At 39.4% G+C, this 17,227-nt stretch overlaps 1 protein-coding gene across 1 annotated transcript in view; it reads left to right on the forward strand.

Moving 5' to 3' along the window:
* Positions 1–17,227, forward strand: part of LOC125865145 (probable protein phosphatase 2C 10) — an 878,192-nt gene that overhangs the window by 351,629 nt on the left and 509,336 nt on the right. The gene's annotated exons all lie outside the window — the stretch shown is intronic.

Raw genomic sequence — 17,227 nt, forward strand, 5'->3', positions numbered from 1 at the left:
CGGATTGGGGACAACCGTTTGAGGTAATGTGCGATGTGAGTGGAGTGGCACTTGGTGTAGTATTAGGACAGATGAGAGATAAAATTCTTCATCCTATTTACTATGCTAGCAAAGCTCTAAATGTGGCCCAGAAGAATTATACTGTGACTGAACAAGAACTCCTTGTGGTGGTTTTTGCATTCGAGAAATTTCAATCCTACTTGCTTAGTACTAAGGTCATAGTGCATACTAACCATTCTGCATTGAGGTATTTCATGGCAAAGAAGGATGCAAAACCGAGGTTGATTAGATGGGTATTGTTGCTGCAAGAGTTTGTTAGTGTGGTAAAAGATAGAAAGGGGACCGAAAATGAAGTTGTCGATCATTTGTCCAGATTAGAGGAAGAGGCTACGCTAAAGCTTGGTGATAGGGCTGAAATTAATGATGCTTTTCCAGATGAACAGGTATTGGTTGCTTCTCATGATCTGATTCCTTGGTTTGCAGACTTTGCTAATTATTTGGCAAGTGATTTGGTACCCCCCGAATTTGTCTTTTCACCAAAGGAAAAAGATTATGCATTATGTGAAGAAATTCTTTTGGGATGAGCCTTACTTGTATCGTAGTTGTGTAGATGGGATTATTCGATGTTGTGTGCCCGAGGTTGAGATGTTGAGTGTACTTGAGGCGTGTTATTCATTGCCTGTTGGTGGGTATCATCGTGGTATTCGGACTGCGCATAAGATTTTGCAGTGTGGATACTACTGGCCTACCATCCACCAAGATGCTCACAATTTTGCCAAAGAGAAGGAGGAGTTTCAAAGAGGCAAGAGCTTCCTATGAATCCTATATTGGTGATAGAGTTGTTTGATGTATGGGGCATTGATTTTATGGGTCTATTTGTGAGTTCACATGGGATGAAGTATATTCTTGTTTCGGTTGATTAGGTATCAAAGTGGGTGGAAGCAATTGCTCTCCCCAACAATGAAGTTAAAAGTGTCACCGCATTCTTGAAAAAAAATATCTTCTCCAAATTTGGTACATCGAGGGCAATTATCAATGATGGAGGTTCTCACTTTTGTAATAAGTTGTGCAAGGCACTACTTGAGAAATATGGTGTCCGCCACAATGTAGCCAGTCCTTACTATCCGCAGACTAGTGGGCAAGTTGAAGTGTCCAACAGAGAGATCAAATACATTTTGGCGAAGACTGTGAATGCTAATAGAACAGATTGGTCAAGGAAGCTTGATGATGCTCTATGGGCCTATCGCACTGCATACAAGACTCCCATAGGTATGTGTCCTTACCAACTTGTATATGGGAAGGCTTGCCATTTACCGGTAGAGCTAGAGCATAAGGCTATGTGGGCAATGAAAAAGCTAAATTTGGATTAGGGTGCCGCATCTAATCAAAGAATAAATGGCTTGAATATGCTTGATGAGTTTCACCTACAAGCTTATGAAAGTCTAGCCTTGTACAAAGAGATGATGAAGAGGTATCATGATCAAAGAATTGAAAAGCGAGAATTTGTTGTGGGTGATCCTGTGCCTCTATTCAACTCAAGGTTGCGCTTGTTTTCAGGAAAACTCAAGTCCAAATGGACCGGGCTATTTTTTCTCACAAACGTTCTTCCCTATGGAGTGGTTGACCTTGAGAACAGTGAAGGAACAAGGCTCATGGTAAATGGGCAAAGGATCAAGATCTATCTGGGAAACGCAGAAAGTGTGCAAGAAGTTGTTGAGGCCTACTATCTTGATGAAGACCGAGTAATCAAGAGTCCTGTGTCGTGCCGTGATGTTAAATCAAGCGTTGCTTGGGAGGCAACCCAAGATGTAAAATCTAGCCAACAATAAGTTCTTGTTTTCCGTTTAGTAGTTTTGTTTGTTTAGTTACTTCTCTGTAATAAAAACGATAGTTGTTTTATTTTTGTTTTACTGTTAGCTAGACATAGCATAAGGTCCATGTCTAAAAAGTGTCCATAAAATGTAAAAAGAAAGGGCTAATGGTTGCTACATGTGCCGGGGCGAAAAATAGAATCTGCAAAAAAAGGTCTAGTGCAGTGGTCTACGGATCCTATCAACGGTCTGTGGTTCATCCCGCGGACCGTGAATGGCGTCCGTAGATCCCATGTAAGTGTCTGAATTTTTCTAAGTCTAAGAGTGATCTACGGTCCTATTCTACGAATAGTAGATCGACCCACAAACCGTAGACGGGGTCTCGTAGGTCCAATCCCTAGTTCTACCTAACCCGACCCGGACCCACCCCTCTTATTTAAAATCCCCCAATTTCAAATCGTTCCCACTTCCCTCCATTTACTCCCAAACAGTTTATAAACGTCCCAACCCCTTAAATCACTCCATAACTCCCCAATTAATCTTTCCTTTCTTTTCCCTACAATCCCAAATTTCCTTTTCTCTCCAAGCTCCACTCATCCCCAAAACTCCCCAACAGGTCCATTGTGGGGGTTCGTTGCGTAAAGGCAAAGCTATGATATCCAAAGCGTCGAGTCATCACACAATCACCCCACTCCCGCTGCTTGTAAGGTAATAGACTTTCACCACACTTTGAATTTCGATTCATCGATTGAGTATAGGAAGTCCGGAATTGGGTCTTAACCTTGGGTAAATTAATATATGAAATTGTATGCTAAATTAGAATTGAATGCCCTCTTTGGACGATAGATTGTGATTGTGTTGTGTTATTTTATGTAAAAAAACAATGAAATATAAGTCTAAATGTAAGTTTCAACTTAGGGTACCTTATCTTGTAGAAAATACATGTAAAATTGAGTAATCGAAACCGCTAGAATGACGAACTAGCATAATTTATGTTGAAATACATTATTAGACTAGGATATTGTTGAATATGGCAAAAATGTAGGCTTCCAATCGAAGCATGTCTGAGACCTGACACAGATCCCATCCACGAGACTCCGTGTACGGGCCGTAGGTCAATCTACGGACCGTAGATCAGGTCCGTGGTTGGTAGCACATGGGAATTTGACTAAGTATGGAACCACGAAAGTGGACTACGGTCCGTAGATTGATCTACGGACTGTCCTGCACATCTGTGGTTCCCATCGGAGACCAACTCTTTGGGTTCTCTGATCTACGGAAGGGATCCATAGACCGTAGGTCAGCCTACGAACAGTAGATGCCCACCGTAGGTGGCCACTGTCTGAATTGTTTTCAATCTTTCATTTTTGTTCGTTCTTAGTTCTAAAATCTTTTCGAATGTGTTATGAGTTTCTTTTGCTACTAATTATACATCCACATGTACTATGGCACCTAAGAAGCAAGTGACCTACTCCAAAAGGGGCAAATCAAAATCTGTGGTGCCTAATTTTAGGCTGATTGAAGAAGACATAGATGTGGAAAAGGATCCAACATATGTTCCACCGGCCACGAGGGCATCTCCTACTACACCTTGGGCTACCCAAAATACATCCCGACAAGTTGTCACTAACTTAGTCACTGTCTCCCTGTATGATGAGGAGAATACACTGATCGGGTCACCGACTGGTTCTGCTTCCGGTTCTGAGGCAAGTTCTACTTCCAGCTCAGAGTCTGCCACAGCTTCTGGCTCTGATCCCGTCCATGCTTCCGGCTTCGATTCTGGATCCGCCACAGGCTCAGGTTAACATGAGAAAGGTGCCACGTCTGATGAGGCCACTAGTTCGGGAGAAGTCCCGGTGCCACGAAGCTACGACCCTGATACGGTGGCTGGGGAGCCCAATAAATGGTGTTTTGAAGGCCAATGGCAAATTTATCGGGATGCCAAGATGAAAAATGGCAAAGAGAAGATGGCCCGACTTATTAGAGAGGAGTGCAGAGTCCTCACTGGGAGCATACACACCGTACTAGAAATCCACTGGCTCTTTCAACGTCACAAGTGTGAGTGGATGGCTCGAGAACCAGGAACCTATAGCGAGGAGATTGTGAGGGAGTTCTATGCTTCCTATGAGGCTACTCTTCGGGGTTCCATCCATAAGAATGCCAGACCCACTACCCAGGCACCCCTCACAGCTACAGTAATGTGCGGATTTTCTGTAGACATCTTTGAGACCACCATCCGCCGGTTCCTCTATGGTCCTGGCCTTGATAACTCTTGGGCACTCAACACGGATGAATTTGACTAAAGATGGGGCACGATTCGGGGTGGAGAGTTCCAGCGGAGCGTTGCAAAAATAGAGACTTTATTACACTGGCTGGCTAGTCAAATTGCTACTGACGGGAGCGAGCCGAGTGGGTCACCACTTCGGGCATGAGCAACAAGAAAGCCACTCTCACATTTGTGGCTAAATTTTTCTGGCTATTGGTTGTCTATCAGATTTCTCCAATGAAGGTTGAAAACGACTAACTTGGGACCGAGCGGTTATGGTAGCAACATTGGTTGCGGGATTTGAGATCGATTTTGCCTGCATGCTCATTGCAAAGATACATGGGAGGGCTTTCAAAGCCTCCACCACTTACCATTTTCTTTGTCTCATTCTCCAGTTATGTAGGGACTTTGGAGTGCCGATCTAGCATTATGAAAAGTTGATTCAGCCTACATGGACACTGGATATAGGTCTCACTTGGGAAGAGGAAAATGTAGTGGCACCACACAAAGAGCTGCAGGTGGATGTGTCGCCCATGGGAGCTGACTTAGTAGATGTTGTGGAGTAGATGCAGGGTGATGATCCTGCTCCTCCAGCCCAAACTGATGATGTCCCGACCTTCTCATCTCAGGCCGTGAGTCAGCTTCCTAGCTCATCATTTTCCATCCCACCTTTAGGAGTTGTTGTTGTACCATTGGCTAGGGTTTAAAAATTGGAGGCTCAGATGGCCACGCTGCTCCACCATGTCCGATCATGGATGCAAAAGTCGATAGCAGAGTCCGAGGTCAGAATGGAGCGAAGGATGGAGAGCATGATGGACCAGAAAGTCCAGGCTGTTAATAAGCGCCTCGATGCCTTTGAATTGAGAGTCCTTGAGAGACCGGTCCCGATCACAGATCTATCCTCTTTCTGGACCAAGTTAGCCAGTCTCCGGGCCAACGTTCATGCCATTCTTGCCACACCTACAGTTCAGCCACAAGATGCACCTATTGCTTTGTCTGATGATACGGTCCTTGATGCATTATTCAGTAGGGACGTAGAGGAGAAGCCCGAGACCACACGTGCCTGAGGTAAGCGGCACCGATCTTGACACACATCTGAGGCCACTGATGATGAAAGAGACATGAAGAGGGAGCATAAGCAGGAGAAGCAGGCTAAGAGGGTTTCGATATTAGATGAGCAGTTGCGCCAGGAGAGGGTTCGTGGTTTTGTTGGTGGGGCATCAAGTTATATGCCCATTTTTAACGTACCGAATATAATGGGTCATGATGTGAACACCACTGATGGTGCAATTAGAATGATAGATAGCACTATTGAGAGTGATGTGATTGCTGACGTGGGTACTACTGAGGGTGGCCGCAATGTTGATGTAGCGGGCTCCGGGAAACTGGACCCACCCGCTTGTTGATGGTTCATCGGTGCTCTTCGCCACAGTTTTGCTTCACCCAAATCCATTACTTTTTACTGTTTTTTGTGTGCATTGGGGATAATTAGACCTATTTATTTGTTGTTGGTGGGGTAAATGGATTGTGAGTGATAAGTTGAAGTCTGAGTAACCTAACTCATAATCCTCTCATGGGGTTTTCTTGACAGTGTTATTTTCCCCAAGAGACTGCTTAATTTCTATTGAATCGGCATGGTTAGGATTGTATATGTAGAAGAATTAGAAAGAATGAAGCATGATGGCAAAAGCTTTTTAAAAATTGATACCTGTCCAAAAATTTTGTGATATGTGCTATAATCTGTAGGCTAGAATGAGTTGAATGTGTTGGCTCTGAGTATGACATGATAATGAACCAACTCGATGGCATGACCAAAGCTAAAACTTGAACAGGGTAATCTGATTATCTGATATTGAAACTATGTGCCAAGAGTATGTGAGAACAGTTGATTGTTCGAACAGTTTTTGTGCCAATCTAGAACTTGCCGGTTGGTCATGCTAAGACAATCTACTCTAGAGGCTAGGAAGTGATCATTAGCCCTTGTTCTGATAAGTCCACACATTTCCTAAAAGAAGAATCCAACCAAATGAAATAAATGCTCCCTTTCATCCAAATGCTTTGAGCCTAAATTAGACCATTTCTTTCTAAACCCCTAACTCACCTTCCCATAATCTACTATGTTGGCCCTGGTTCCTCCTTGGACATGTGCACCTCGACTTAGGCCAAAAGCCTAGGATGAGGGTGTCTAATGTAGAAAGTAACCTCAATCTTGTCCCTGATCCGACATCGGGTATTGTGCACCTCAACCAATGGAATATCCATAAGTTGAGGGTGGCTATGAAAGAGGAAACCAAAAGAAAAATTGGTATGAAAAGAGTTTGATGTTGAAAAACAGAAAAAGAAAAGAGAGGAAATGATGTGACTTGTTGAAAGCTAAAGAAAAGAATAACACGCAAGAAAAAGATGGAAGTGAAAAATAAAGAGCTACAAAGTCTAAAGTCACATCCATGGTTGAAGAGAATCAAGGGAAAATAAATAAATAAATAAATATATATGTATGTATATATATATAAAGAAGGTAAAATGGTAGGATGTCAAAAATAGGGCAAAAAGAGGCAGGAAGCCTAATGTAATATCAAGGAGGGCAATAAGTCACTAAAAGGTACCCAAATGTACATCACCTGACCCTGAGCCTACGTTACAAGCCAACAAAGTCCTATAGTAATCCTAGAATCTAGTTTGGAGAGCCTAAGAAGTGAAAATAAGGGCAAGCCTATGGTATTAAGCACTAACTATACTTGAAGTTACTTCTGAGTGTGAGTGTTGAATGAATCCTTGTACTCAAAATCAAATTCATTGTGTGAAAAAGGGATTTCGTTTGATGTAAGGGCACTAGTTACATTGTCGAAAAGTTGGTACCATGGTGATAGTAAAACATTGTATGTTGTATGTTGGTTGGTCGGTCTTCGTCATGTTTGGATCCGTACAAGTAAGCTTGTTGAGTCTGAGAGAAAAGATTTGCACTCAAGAAGAGAGTCGGGGTAAAGAACCATGTGATTGCTTGAGCTTGAAATGCTTGCTTCTATACAAGTGTCGTTTAGAGTCTAAGTTTGTCGCTTGAGGACAAACAATGAATTTAAGTTGTGGGTGTTGATATACCGTGAGTTTACTGTATTTTTATTACATTTCACTTAAGAGTTGTGTGTGTCTAGGGCCATTTTGTATTGGTTTTTATGTATTTTTATCATGTTTGCAAGAAATATGTTCAGACGTGGGAATTGAGAGACACATCGGAAGGATGTACAGAAAAGGGCATCTACGGAGGTGATCCACCGACCGTAGGTCCATTCACGCTCCGTAGATGGGTTTCATAGATGGGCATACAAGGCATTAAAGGAGATTAGGGAATTTTTGACCAAGTGTGGAACCACAGTTGCAATCGACGGACCATAGATTGATCTATGGACCGTACTATTGCTTTGTCAAATGATTTAGAGAAGTGGTTCCAATACCTGATTTTGAAGATTCTAAGTGTGGAGCTATGGAGGAGGATCTATGGACCATGGATCAAACCACGGTCCGTACTATTGATCCGTCGTTTGCTTCAGAGATGATGTTTTGGAAGCTGAAAATGTGCCCAAATCCTGAGTCACCGAAGGGACCTACGGACCGTAGGTCAATCCACGGTCCGTAGGTCAGTGTCGTAGATCGAAGACGCGTCCTGAAACATTATTTCCTTATTTCATTTCCTTTTTATTTAGGACTTATTTTTATATATATAGGACATGTAAACCTCGTTTTTGGGGGTTATACTTTATTACTTTTATTCTAGTTTTTGGCTTTGGAGATTTACTTGCAACTTTAGCAATTCTTGATTTCCTAAGTTGGTTTTGAAGATTTTTACTTTGAAATTCAAGTTAAGATTCTAGGTTTATTTTTCTCATTACGTAAGTTCATGATTTCTTCATCTAAAAATATGAATTGTGTTCTTGCTACTATAGGTAACTAAATCCACAAATAGGGTTGTGGGAACCATGAGCGATTAACAAAGTTTGAATAGTAATTAAGTAATTCTTAAATAGTGTTATTGCATGCATTGATAATTCTTTCGTTTAGAAGTCTTTTTAACGAGTGTCCACGTTAGAACTCGCCTTGTTGCTACTTGACGGACCACGGAGGTAGTTAGTAAGAAAAGAATTATCAACATAGATTTAGTGTGATACTATATAATTGTCTAATGTGGATGAGTGCGAGGGTGAAACCTAAGCTATACATCAATGTGATGTCTAATATGAGGTAAAGGTAAGGGCTAGCAAATTATAAACATATAGCCGGACCAAGGTACTGGGTGAAATTCTCTAGTTGCCGGACCAAGGAATTAGAGATACCTAACTTATCACTTTGCATGTAATACACTAGGAAAGGATTACTATTACTAGGATTACTACGTTTTGAGCTTATGGGGAACACGTACACCCTAGTTTCTCTCTGATCTTGATAACACCTAAAGTTTGAATGTTGTTCATTGATTATTCACATAATTTGCAGAATTTGTTTCACAAATCCCCCCCTTTTAATTTTTTGTTTCGGAAGTACGGTGATTAAAATAATATAGTTGTAATTTAAGTTTTAAGTCTAAACCATATTCTTCGTGGTATCGACCCCAACCTCCAAGTTGAGTTATTTACTTGGTAAAGATCGCTTATACTTCTTTAGGGATGCGTAATTTGAGCGTATCAAGGGTCCACATTTAGTGGTCTTTGAAACCAATGACGGTGGTCCAGGATGGTCCATAGGTGGAACCACGATCGTAGGTCCCACCTGTTGTTGCTGACAACACTTATATTTAAGGGCTTCTTGGTCCTTTCCCCAAATTGTTTTAATTCAATACCATGTCATTTTAACCTTCACCTAAAGCCCTATATAAGTATTAAACCCCAAATCACCCAATCTCAAGTCATTCTCTTAAATTTCCAAAAGAAGATCAAGCTCCTCCTCTCAAATATTTCTCTCTCTAGAAGTTGAAGAAAAAACCTAGGGTTTCAAGATCAAGCCTCTTAATCCTCCATTGCTTCCAAGCTTTAGGCATCAAGGTATGATAGTTTTCATCCATGGAGTCCTTTCCTCCATGGAGTTTCCAAATTCTCCAATTTTGTAAAGTTAGATTCCACAATCAAGTTAGGGTTCTCTTTAATTGCCATGGGTTCTCTTCAATGTTGGTTCAATTGATTGTTTTATGACTTTTTATGCATGAATTGAAGCAATTGCATGTTTTTAAGTTGGTTTCCCATGAACCCATGCATAACCCGTGTTTTGTTGATATAATGTGGGTCTTGAACTATGAAAGATGAATTTATGAAAATATACATGTCTTCTCTCTATGAAATAGATGTAAATGAATTTGAAGATGCATTGGCTTTGAAAATATGATGAAACTAATGAGTTATTGAAAAGAATGCATGTTCATGAATGTATGTTTATGACTCAAGAAAGCTTATAGATGAGATTGTCTATATGTTCTATGAAACATGGCCACATGACATGAATGACATCTAGATTTGCCCTTAATGTTTTTTTGGCAATTTTCCTAAATTAGATCTTTATTAATATAGTATCCGGATATGACATCAATGATTATAGGCCACGATTTCAAAACTATTTACATTAGTATTAGGGGCATCTCTAGCATGAAGTGAATGACTATGGGCATTAAAAGCTATTATGAAAGACCATGGATGGTGAAAGGTTTTTAGGAAAATAATTTATGATCTGAAAATCAACCCCGATAATGATCTAGGATCTGACCCCAACACCCAAACTACGAGAAGACCTCGTTGAACGTTCTAAAATCCGACCCCGAGACCTGACCCATGAAAGTTTTTTTCAAAAATAATTTTTATAAAAAAAGTTTTTTGTTGGGGTCGTGGGGGGTCGGATAGGTGTGGCATAAAAGTGAAAAGAAGATTCAACAACAGTTTTCTTAAAAAAATATTGATGGGATTGGCCGGGGGGAAGGGGTGGCGCAGGGCAAGGGGGAGGGGGTAGGGGTGGCATAAAAAATGATTATTTTTAAAATTTGAAATATTTCCCAAAAATAAATCTTCTTGAATTCTCTTTTTGATGGGAATGGCCAGGGTGGAGGGTACGTGGTGGCGGGGGGGGGGGGGACGGGGAGTAGTGGTGTAAAAATGAAAAAAATTAAAATATTTCCAAAAACAATTTTAAATTAAAAAAATTGACGGAGATGGTGTTGGGGGTGGGGTGGGGGTGGCATAAAAATGAAATTTTTAAAAACTTGAAATATTTCAAAAATAAGAAAAGAAATTAAATTTGAAATATTTTTCTAAAGCAATTTTTTTCGTGGGGAGGGGGGAAGAGGGAGGGGGAAGAGGTGGTAGGGGTTGGGTGAAGTAAAAACAATCTTAAAATTTGAAAACAATTTTTAAAAATTAATTTTTATTTTTTTTTATTTGAGGGGGTGGGAGGTTGGTCTGTGGGTAGGGATAAAAATATATTTGAAATTTAAATTTTTTTTTTTTAATAGGGAGGGTTGGGTACGGGGTATGGTAGGATAAGAGGAATGTTAAAAAATGTTTTCCTTACTTTTGGAAGGGTAGTCATTTTTCATAAATTTGAGGAAAATGAGTTGATTAGAAAAACATTTTCCAAAGATTGAAGCCAACCAAACATGAGAAAATTAGAAAAAACATTTTCGAGAATATGGTTTCCTCCATACCAAACACACCCTACGTTTTGAGAAAATTTTGGTGATGAATTTACTAATTGCTTTTGGGGCAACATTGTGAGAATGAAGTTGAGACTTGTATTTAGCCAAAACAAAAACTTTACTGCAATGTAACATATAATTTCATTTAATTCAAAATGCACATTTACATAAAAAATTTAAAGCAACATCAAAATACTACTAGACCGAATACTAATAATAAATACTATTAGACCTCAAGAACACTAACAATTAGGCTTCAATTTCCATATTGCAAACATCCCCAACCCAATAGCTATGACACCAATGAAAAATATATTTATTGCTCGATATATTTTTCATCAAAAGCCTTGACTTTCTTCAACAAACCCCACATCACCCTATTTGCTTGAAGAGGCTGTCGATCTTTATACCAATAAAAATAATCACAACCACCCATTTTCTATAAAAAAGAATTAGAAGCCAACAATTAATCATCTTATTAACCTAAATAAGAAAACAAAGAATTTTACCTTTGAATTCTACAAGTAAAAAACCTACACCTGAATTTAATTGGGTTCAAGAAGTTTTTAATAGTGCTTCATTATCATGTCTACAATATCGGCCTTCTTCCACCGAGGCCATGGAAGAATTGGAGAAGCTCGACATGGAAGAATTGAAAAAAATAAAAATAAAGAAGAAGAGAGAAATTAGGGTAACACTGAAGAAGAAATGGTATAAATAAACTTGTGGGGTAAAACTACCGTTAAAGGACTTGTTGGACACCATATTAGATGAAAAAAAATGTTTACGCGGCTTGGATTAGTGCAAAACAGACAAGATACCATATTTGCGAAATGTGTCAAAATGACACATCGGAACCCTACATGAGGTGTCTAAAATGAACATTGTCCAATTGAGGTGTCTAATTGAAATATAGTGTTAATATTAAGGGGCCACCGATGGGATAAGGCTAGTAAAAATATATGCCAATGGAGCCTTGTGATGTAGTTTGTGGGGGGGGGGGGGTCTTGCTGCTTGTAAAATGCATAAAGACGATGAGACGACAACTTATGCAGGTTACATGATCTCTGAATTATCCATGTTGTTCAATCTAGGTGAATGGAAACATTTACGAGTTTACTTCAGGTGACGAGTTTCACCCAAAACACATACATTTGTGTAATGTGAGACAAAATGAACTGCAGGGTGAGACAGGCAGGTCATGTACCTGATCGACCAAATGTTCTAATGGATGTTGATGAACAAGAGAAAAAAATTCTTGCTTAATCAACAGAGCGATAAAATAGTCGTTGCATATGCACTTCTCTCTACTTTTCAGGGACTTCCCTTTCGTATAATGAAAAACCTTTGCATGTGCTTAGTGTTGGGTATGCAGCAAGAGTTAATGGGAAATTGAGAGAAGATGAAAGAGGAACTTGGAAAAAGTTGGGAACTTAAAGAGTTGAGAACTTGAAAAGTCCTCTTATGCTTTATTGAGAAGACATTGAAAAGACATTTGTCCCTCATCGGTGGTGGAAAGAAAAATAGGAGAGTTTAAATATAGAAACACTCCTATTAATTGTTAAAAGGGTTGGAAAGAGGGACCCCCTTCGCGCCGTCGTCGTCGTCGCTCGCTCGGCTTCGGCTTTGGATTTGGATTTGGATTTGGATTTGGAAAAATGATCGATCGAGAGATTATTTTTTGGAAAAAGTTTGTTTTAATTATTTTAGTTAATTAATTATTTAATTAATTAAATTAAATTAAATGGCCAACGTTTTAATTAGTTAATTAACCGATTCAATTAATTAGAAAGGTTGCAACTTTCAGAAACAACCATGACCATTTGAAAGGTTGCAAACTTTCACGAATGGTCGTGTGGATTCTGAAAGGATTGCAACCTTTCGGAACTAGTTCCTCTTGCCTATAAATACATTGATGGTGATTGAGATCATTCTATCCTGGGAGGACATATTCCAAATCAAACCTCGGATACTAGAGGGGAATAATTTCCTTAAGGGGACACTATGAATTCAGTGGGCTTGATCTTTTTCTGATTTTGTTTTTCCAGATTGTGGTACGTTTTTTACAGATTTTAGTTTTGTCAATTAATTTCTGTTCATCTATTCTTACTGGTTTATTAAACTTTGGTTACTTCGTGTTTCTGCAAAGTTTATTGAAATCAGTAATTCTGATTTTTTATACACAGATTGATAACAATCTTAAGGAAATTATTTTATACTTTTTAATCTGTGTTTCTGGTGGAGAGAAAAACCTTCGTGGTTTTATACTCCTGTTAAGTTTGCAACTTAAGTTATTGCTTACTGAGTCATTTGTATCAATTTCTGTTTGTTACAGATTCTGAAATGGCTAATGACAATGTTACGGTGGCTGTTGCTGCACCAACCCGAACTGCTGTACCACCAGCAGAGAAACCGGGAAAATTCTCTGGTGTGAATTTCAAAGGATGGCAGCAACGGGTATTTTTCTGGCTTACCACTCTTGGTCTGCAGAAATTTACCAATGAAGTAACTCCAGTGCCTTCTGCTGAAATGCCAGACAGAGAAAAATTCATGATTATTGAAGCATGGAAACAGGCAGACTTCCTATGTAAGGGCTACATTTTGAGTGCGTTAGAGGATGACTTATATAATGTCTATAGTGCAATGACAACTTCGAAAGAATTGTGGGATGCACTTGAGAAGAAATATAAGACAGAAGATGCATGCTTGAAAAAGTTTGTGGTCGCAAAGTTTTTAGACTATAAAATGTCAGATAGTAAAACTGTTGGATCACAAGTGCAGGAACTTCAACTTATTTTCCATGATCTGATTGCTGAAGATATGGTAGTAAATGAAGCGTTTCAAGTGGCTGCAATGATCGAGAAGTTACCTCCTTCGTGGAATGACTTCAAGAATTATTTAAAGCACAAACGTAAGGAAATGAAGCTTGAAGATCTTGTGATTCGGCTCAAGATTGAGGAAGATAACAAAACCGCCGAAAAGAAGTCTCGTAAGAGTTCGACAGTAATTGGAGTTAATATTGTTGAAGAAGCTCCTACAAAAGACAAGAAGAGAAAGAAGTCCAACGGACAGAAGTCAGAACAGGCCAAGAAAAAGTTCAAGGGCAACTGTTACAATTGTGGTAAGGCTGGTCACAAGTCTTCTGACTGTCGTGCTCCAAGAAAGGACAAAGACAAAGACAAAGGCAAAGGCAAAAGCCAAGCAAACATCGTGGAAGAGATGGAAGATGCAGATGACCTGTGTGCAATGATCTCAGAGTGCAACTTAGTTGGAAATCCCAAGGAGTGGTTTCTCGACTCAGGTGCCACTCGACATATTTGCTCTGCGAAAGAAGCCTTTGCAACATACACTCCTGCTGAGGTTGATGAAGATTTGTTCATGGGAAACACAGCAACAGCAAGGATTGCAGGAACTGGGAAAGTAATGTTGAAGATGACATCCGGCAAGGTGTTGACTCTGAACAACGTTCTGCACGTTCCTACTATTAGGAAGAATTTAGTTTCTGCTGCACTGCTCGTTAAAAACGGGTTCAAGTGTGTCCTAGTTAGTGACAAAGCTGTAATAAGTAAGAATGAGATGTTCTTAGGAAAAGGCTACCTCACTGAGGGCCTCTTCAAACTGAATGTAATGGTTGTTGACAGTATTAATAAGAATTCTGCTTCTGTTTACTTATTGGAGTCAAATGATTTATGGCATGCCCGTTTGGGACATGTAAATTACAAAGCCTTGCGGAAATTGGTTACTTTAGAAGTATTGCCTGATTTTAAATGCGATAAATCGAAATGCGAAATTTGTGTGGAAAGTAAGTTTGTTAAACATCCTTATAAGTCTGTTGAAAGAAATTCAAAACCTTTAGACTTAATTCACACAGATATATGTGATATGAAGTCGACACCATCTCGTGGTGGGAAAAAGTATTTTATAACTTTTATTGACGATTGCACTCGATTTTGTTATGTATACTTGCTTAATAGTAAGGATGAAGCAATTGATGCATTTAAGCAATACAAAAATGAAGTGGAAAATCAATTGAATCTAAAGATAAAAATGATTCGAAGTGATAGGGGTGGAGAATACGAATCTCCTTTTGCTGAGATATGTTTGGAATATGGTATTATACATCAAACTACTGCACCCTATACACCGCAGTCAAATGGATTGGCTGAACGGAAGAACAGAACATTAAAGGAAATGATGAATGCCTTAATAATCAGTTCTGGTTCACCAAGAAATCTATGGGGAGAAGCCATCCTTACGGCTAACAAGATACTCAATAGGGTACCCCGTAGCAAAACGCAATCAATTCCATATGAGTTATGGAAAGGAAGGAAACCCAACTTGAAATATTTCAAAGTGTGGGGGTGTCTTGCCAAGGTAGAAGTTCCTTTACCTAAGAGGGTGAAAATTGGACCCAAAACAGTGGATTGTGTATTTATTGGATATGCTGTGAACAGTAAGGCCTGCCGGTTTTTGGTTCACAAATCTGATAATCCTGAAATTCATGTGAATACAGTAATTGAGTCAGATAACGCTGAGTTCTTTGAACACATTTATCCGTATAAAACTGAATGTGAGTCGACAAGTGAAAGATCTAAACGACCACGGGAAGAATTAAAGGAAAATGCACAACCTAATGAAGATCCTAGGCGTAGTACTCGCCAACGGAAATCCACTTCTTTCGGACCAGATTTTGTGGCATTTTTGCTTGAAAATGAGCCTCCAACATTTAAAGCAGCTATGTCGTCATCTGAGTCAATCTATTGGAAAGAAGCTGTCAATAGTGAGATCGAATCAATTTTAAGTAATCATACTTGGGAATTGGCTGATCTTCCTCCAGGAAATAAACCTTTAGGATCAAAGTGGATCTTTAAAAGGAAAATGAAAGCCGATGGGACTATTGACAAATATAAGGCTAGACTTGTAGTCAAAGGATATAGACAAAAGGAAGGTCTGGACTACTTTGATACATACTCTCCAGTAACAAGGATAACATCAATTAGAATGTTAATAGCACTAGCGGCAGTGCATGATCTTAAAATCCACCAAATGGATGTAAAGACAGCCTTCTTAAATGGAGAGTTGGAGGAAGAAATTTACATGGAACAACCTGAAGGGTTTGTGGTTCCTGGTAAAGAAGAGAAAGTGTGCAGACTTGTGAAGTCGCTTTATGGACTCAAGCAAGCACCCAAACAATGGCATGCTAAATTTGATCAAACAATGTTGACAAATGGATTCAAGATTAACGAATGTGATAAGTGTGTTTACATTAAAAACGTTCCGAATCATGAAGTCATTGTTTGTTTGTATGTTGATGACATGTTAATAATGAGTAAAGATATTGACAATATAAATGCTACTAAGCGCATGCTGTCCAGCAAGTTCGATATGAAGGACTTAGGAGTTGCTGATTTGATCTTAGGGATCAGGATTCTCAAAACTCCTCAGGGACTAGCATTATCTCAATCTCATTATATTGAAAAAGTATTGGATAAGTTCAAGTACTTGAATTTCAATGTTGTCAAAACTCCAATTGATTTAAGCTTTACATTTCAAAAGAATGTAGGCGAAAGTGACTCTCAAGTGGAATATGCCAGAGTGTTGGGAAGTTTGATGTATATTATGAATTGTACGCGACCAGATATAGCATGTGCTATTAGCAAACTGAGTCGGTTCACTAGTAATCCGAATCAAACTCACTGGATGGCAATGAAACGTGTGTTGGGTTATTTGAAGCATACACAACACTATGCTTTGCATTATAATAAATATCCTGCCGTTATTGAAGGATATAGTGATGCAAATTGGATCACCGGGTCAAATGAAGTAAAATCCACAAGTGGTTATGTGTTTACACTTGGTGGAGGAGCAGTCTCTTGGAAATCATCCAAACAGACATGTATCGCTCGCTCCACAATGGAATCTGAATTCATTGCCTTAGATAAGGCCGGTGAAGAAGCTGAATGGCTCCGGAATTTCTTAGAGGATATTCCATTCTGGCCCAAACCTGTGGGACCTATTTGCATACATTGTGATAGTCAAGCAGCAATAGGTAGGGCAGGGAGCGTTATGTACAACGGGAAGTCTCGTCATATACGACGGAGACATAATACCGTAAGACAACTCCTCTCTAGTGGAATTATCACAATTGACTATGTGAAGTCAAGCGATAATGTGTCAGATCCACTAACGAAAGGCCTAGTGAGAGAGGCAGTTGAAAGATCATCTAAGGGAATGGGTTTACGGCTTAGGACAAGTCAGCATGGCGGTAACTCTATCTAGCAGACTGGAGATCCCAAGAGCTAGATTCAAGGAGAAAAACAAAGTTGTGACTGACGGTTCGACATTGTCAATCAACTCAATCCATTCTCATGATGAAGACAATGTTCAGGAACAAGGTTAAGACTTTAAGGCTTGTTAATGAGTTAATATAGCTTAAAGTTTTTAATGATTTGCTAAGTTTGGCAGATTTGACCAAATAGTGTA

This window comes from Solanum stenotomum, chromosome 5 (assembly GCF_019186545.1).
Source record: "Solanum stenotomum isolate F172 chromosome 5, ASM1918654v1, whole genome shotgun sequence".
NCBI classification, from domain to species: domain Eukaryota; kingdom Viridiplantae; phylum Streptophyta; class Magnoliopsida; order Solanales; family Solanaceae; genus Solanum; species Solanum stenotomum.